This window comes from Asterias rubens, chromosome 2 (genome assembly GCF_902459465.1).
Source record: "Asterias rubens chromosome 2, eAstRub1.3, whole genome shotgun sequence".
In the NCBI taxonomy this organism is placed as follows: domain Eukaryota; kingdom Metazoa; phylum Echinodermata; class Asteroidea; order Forcipulatida; family Asteriidae; genus Asterias; species Asterias rubens.
The window spans coordinates 10,556,220-10,562,219 of record NC_047063.1 but is presented as its reverse complement, the minus strand read 5'-3'; positions in this window follow the sequence as shown (position 1 = coordinate 10,562,219).

Genomic DNA, 6,000 nt, shown 5'->3' with positions numbered 1-6,000 from the left:
TCGGTGCTTTTACATGGCCCTGTTTTATATGAAGCACAGATTGGTGCTATATTTATTGAACTGACTGGTTTGTTAAGGTCGTTGACCGAATGGTCACTGATTCACCCTACGAAAAACCTAAGTATGCACCATGACAGTCGGGTTTCCATGTGTGCTTATTAATTTATAGATATTGCCTACAAACGTATTAGCTCTCATGCAAAAAGGGGTGACAATAGTTCGCCGCTCAAGCCTGTTTTTATGGTCACTTTGGGCAAAGTATATCTTTGGTTTTCGGAACAGTTCGATTGTTTTAATCATCGTGGATGTATACAATAAAACTATACGTGTGCACATGTTTCTTTAAAAATGTGCTCACTTTGAGACATCGCTGTAAAAACCGGAGCGGTTTGTCCGTGCTTGAATAACTGCAATTCCTGCAATAGGAATACCTAATCTGTGAAACAATACTGACAGTAACGTTTGTCAGATTCAAATTTGGGGGCATGGCAACTTTTTACATAACAAATTACTTTGACGTGAAATGTTTCTGAAATCGCTTTTATACTTATGGAAGCTGTTGTTGTGTATGCTTCTAACCAAAAGTTGTTATTGCCATTCATTTCAAGAGTGATTATTAAAGACCCTGAACACTATTGGTAATTGTCAACGACCAGTCTTCCCACTTGGTGTATCTCAACTATGCACAAAATAACAAACCTGTGAAAATTTGAGCTCATTGGTCGTAAGTTGCGAAATATGAATGAAATAAAAAACACCCTTGTCACACGAAGTTGTGTGCAACAGCTCTCCATACTCGTAAGAAGTAAGTTTTTATGCTAATAATTATTTTTGAGTAATTACCAAAAGTGTCCACTGCCTTTAAACCATGGAGGTAAAAACTTCATCCCCTTCACGGGAAGAAGAATTTATGCGACAAAAATCTCGTATTCATTATACAACACTACACTAATACAGGGCGTAAAAGCGAACACAGGCGTAGAAATTATGGTGTTTTTAAGAACACCAAAAACAGGGCTGGAACAAACTTCCGGATTGCTTTTCGCCGAAGGTTCAAATATAGAATATTCTTTTTAGTAAAATCCTAAACCCTGAAATGGTTTCCAAGAAGTAGTGCTTCGCGGTGGCCATCAGCAGACGCAATCATTCGCAGATTTGACCCATGGAGGTTGCCAATTCTTAGTGGCATATTCGTTAACAAAATATCATACCTCGGCGAAAAACGTTTAGCTTTTGCGAACACGAAGTAATAAAGGTCGTTTGCCTCATTTGACTTTTAATTTCGACTGTCATGAGTAAAATGGCAGCAAATGTTGCTTAAAGGCAGTGATGGACACTATTGGTAATTACTCAAAATAATTATTAGCATAAAACCTTTCTTGGTAACGTGTAAGGGGAGAGGTTGATGGTATAAAACATTGTGAGAAACAGCTCCCTCTGAAGTGCCATAGTTTTCGAGAAAGACGTAATTTTCCACGAATTTGATTTCGAGACCTCAAGTTTAGAATTTGAGGTCAATCAACCATCTAAACGCACACAACTGCGTGTGACAAGGGTGTTTTTCTTTCATTATTATCTCGCAAGTCCAATGACCGATTGAGCTCAAATTTTCACAGGTTTGTTATTTTATGCATATGTTTAGATACACCAAGTGAGAAGACTGGTCTTTGACAATTACCAATAGTGTCCACTGCCTTTAATGGCCCCCAGCAGGTTTGGTCTTCCTAAAAGGCATGTCTTAATAAAACAAATACAATTGTTCTCTGTTTCGCAAATTGGCTGGTTGGTTATTAATAGATACCCCCTGAATACAAAACACATTTTTAATAGATTTCTAAAATGGCTGCAGTTCGAACTGGTTGTGAATTTGAGCATGGAGTTCTACCTCCATGATTTGAGCTTATGGCAGTTCTAACCAAAATAGCACAACCTACAAAAGCTGAAAGAAAGCTTTCACAGTCAGTATGCACCACCCATACAGAGTTAGTCGTATAGGCCCATACCACCCTTTGATGAAAACACCCAAGCAGATGCGGCAAACATGAAGGAGGAAGCACGCGCGCGGTGAACCCTTTACCCGGACAAATCAATTAAGACATCAGTGGAACCGCTACGTATGCTCCTTACACATGTACACCGAACCAGTCAACCGCGAACCTTCTTGTAAAGGTGGGCAAACTTCTTGGGTTAGAACCAATCTGTAAACCATACAAAGCATCTAAGGGTGTTAAGCCAATTTATGGCACCATTGTCTTGAAGGATTGCGGGGAAAACACCCTTGGATGCAGCCACAAAGTGGGTCCTAAAAGTTTGTCAATTTTTTTTAGCGGAACGGGCGTCAAAGGACTGGGTGACAACTCGCGTGTCATTGATGGGCGTTTAGTTTTAAAAAGCGGCTTGTATGCAGAAAATATTGCTTATAACCTTAATCTGGTAAGCACAATTTTTGTTGTGCTTAGCAAACTATTTGAAATTGGGATCTAGCCTTAAACTTAGTCAATCCGTTTGAAGCCACATATCACAAATGCACATTTTCAAGTTGATACAGATTGGTCTCGAAAAGACCATTAAAAAAGTGTATCTGCCTTGATCAACAAAGACAATTGATAGCGGCAGTTAAGTCTGCAATGGCAGAGTTCTTGGAATGAGGACTGGAGGTGGGACAGTGATGAGGCTTGTAGATTCACGATTTAGCCTACTTGTGATTTTCTTAGATTTCAGAAAACCAAAATCAGAAACTGTGTAAGGATATTCACCCTCTGTCCCGGTATAAAGTGCAACCTGAATGGTACTGCGTGTAGCATGACCCCGGCTCCAGATATATATGCATGCGTAAAACTCATAATTTTATGAAGATCAACAATTCCAAGAAATACTTGACGATTCGAGAATGTACACCTCGGGATGGCACATTGCATTCGCACCTTCTAAAAATATTCTATTTGGAATCGCTCCTTTTACTTTTTCAGATTTGTTTGTGCAACAAGCAAACACCTGTAAATAGTGAGTAGTGATTGCAAAAGCATTTATTTGCCGTTTGTAATACAACCAGTGGAGCACTCGCTCGGCCATTTTAATCTTGGAGACAACAATTTGGCTCTACAAAATAGCGGATTCTGTTAAATGGAATTACACCAAAACAAGGGATAATTATCTGAATATTTGAATTCAACTTTAAAAAGTATCTGTCCAACCATATTGATTTCAAAACGATCGCTTTGGGCTTTTTATGTAAAACAATTTGCCTCGTAAATTCCAGGTCATTCCCTGACCCGATAGCCATCACTGCTAAGGTTAATTATACATTTTGTGTCATAATGTCAACAAATATTCAAGAGACAAAAAATAACAACTGCTGTTCAAGTTTTGAGATGTGTCCTCTTTCTTCAAAAATGTACAAACTTCCATTGTTAACTTCCGTTGAGCTGTGTACAAATCGTGCCTGCACGAAGTCCAGGCTATGGCTCTTTTGTAAATATTTCTATGACGTCACAGATAATATCATAATATGTGAGAGAGCAGGGGTTTTCCCGCATATTTCCGGGCTCCAATGTTCCATGTTGAAATGGAGACTGACCAGTACACAGGACTCCCGGTCAATTGTGTGTTTTGACGGGTCCTGCTGACCAAGAAAAGGGTAGGCCCCCTTCCTTAGGCAACCACTTCCTGATCGGTCAAATTACGACCGAACTGTTGCACATAGATTTTGGCCGGTGGTAATATTATCAGTAATTTTTAAAGGTATTTCCGATATTTTGGAATGTTCATAATTTTTTTCACACGCGCTATCTAGTGGTCAACTCAGTAGTGGTCATTCCACGAATATTTGAACAAATGCCTTCTCTATCATAATCAATTACATCCTAACTTGTTCCATGCAGTGCTTAAAGGCACAGTGGACACTATTGGTAATTACTCAAGATAATTATAAACGTAAAACCTCACTTGCTAACGAGTAATGGGGAGAGGTTGATAGTATAAAACATTGTGAGAAACAGCTCCCTCTGAAGTGACGCAGTTTTCGAGAAAGAAGTAATTTTCCACGAATTTGATTTCGAGACCTCAAGTTTAGAATTTGAGGTCTTGAAACCAAGCATTTAAAAGCACACAACATCGAATGACAAGGGTATTTTTTCTTTCATAGAGTATTTCGCAACTCCCACCACCAATCGAGCTCAAATTTTTCAGTTGAGATACACCAAGTGAGAAGACCGTTTTTTTTTGACAATTACCAATAGTGTCCAGTGGTTTTAAGGGCCAAGATAGGCCTACCACCCAGCATTGGTCAGTCTTTGTTCCATCGGCCTACACAAAACTAACCAAAAGTAATAAAGGCTAAATAATTCACACAAAAATAAAGTCACAGAGGCATATCTTCATCTCTGATTCAACCCCACTATTCGTTCGAAAACCCTCGTGATTTACACACTGTGAGAGGTATAGGATTATGGTTAGGATATGACTTCTAAGAAAATACAAGAGTATTGGAACAGTGATCAGAATATGGAGCGCAACCCTCCAACACCGAAAATGGCGGATACCAAATCAGAAACGAGATGTTGTTGGTTTTAATTTTCAATCACCCCAAACAATTCGCCAACGGGTATCAGTAACTAATCTTCTCATAAACCCTTCAAGGCTTTCAACGGTATCACTATCTGTTTTCTTGGTAATTTACAGCCCCAGTGTTCTTTCGCAGTACTCGCACGCCCGCGTTCAGTCAATGGGGCACGGACCGCCTTCAGGCGGTGACTTCAAAGACTACGCTCGACCAATCAGCAACCGAGGACGGCACCTTATTTGGGGTCTCATGAATGAATCAAAGGGCCCGGCTGACCTGGTAGGGGTAGTTATAAAAGCGGCCTCATGTCCTCAGCCTGTATCATTCACTCATTGAGTTTCTACATCTCTACAGTCTTCCGCAACTTGCTCTTCTACTACCACCAGTTGCATTCGGGTCTTCTTATAACATTAATCTGTATCATGGAGAGCACGCGATCAGTCAAGTCTTGCGTTGTGAAAAGGAAAGCTGGTCATCTGATAGAAGACATCCTTGGCATAAAGACAGGGAATTCCAATACAGGTAATTCAGTTTAACCCTGGTTTTTAAACCCAAAGCGCCTAATTTATCAATTTATAAAAAGAAAATTGAAGCCACGCAACACTTTAAGAGAAAGCAATGTGGGATTCTATTTTCACAGTTCTTGGCGAGGGCAACATTGATTTTAAAAACAAAATGAGGTAGTAATACATGTGAGCTGACACAATATTCACCATCACTGCTGGGTTCATTTGAGTGGATATATCATAGATAGAGTCAAGACAGAAGATACTTATAAATAAACCCGTCGTGTGATTCAAGAAAAAAATAGTTAATAACCGTATTTTCCAGCATGTATTAGATAACATTAATCAATTTGTGGCTGTACCATTTGGGGTCTATTTCTACCTCCATGGTTGTCGTAATCAAATGTGATCAAATGTTTTCTTTTTCGATAAAAACGTATGAACTTGCATTTAATCGGTAAGTTTTCAGACTACAAACCGTGATGTTTTTCCCTTTCATGCAGTAGATACAGGTGTTTAAAGACCCTTTGCTAAAACTGGATTTTGACCATGGATCATGTATGTAACGCTCGTCATTTACAAGGGTAATATTTCCCTGGTGTTTTTTCCCAACCTGCCCTTATAAACCGCCAGACGATAACTTCATTAACAAAAATCACCTTTATCCTTTTCAGCAGCTGAACAGGCCGCCGTTCACATCGTTAGTTGCCCCGCCGAGTCTACCGGGAGCGGCCCGCTCAGGAAACGCCGTCGCCGTGCCCGCACCATCTTCACTGAAGACCAGCGGCAACAGCTCGAAGTGTTCTTCACTGACGATCAGTACCCCGATATAACCAGCAGGGAAGTGCTTGCAGAATCTATCGGTATGTCTGAAGCAAGAGTGCAGGTAAATATCATGTCTGTAATCTTTACTTACCGCCTCAGATTTAACAA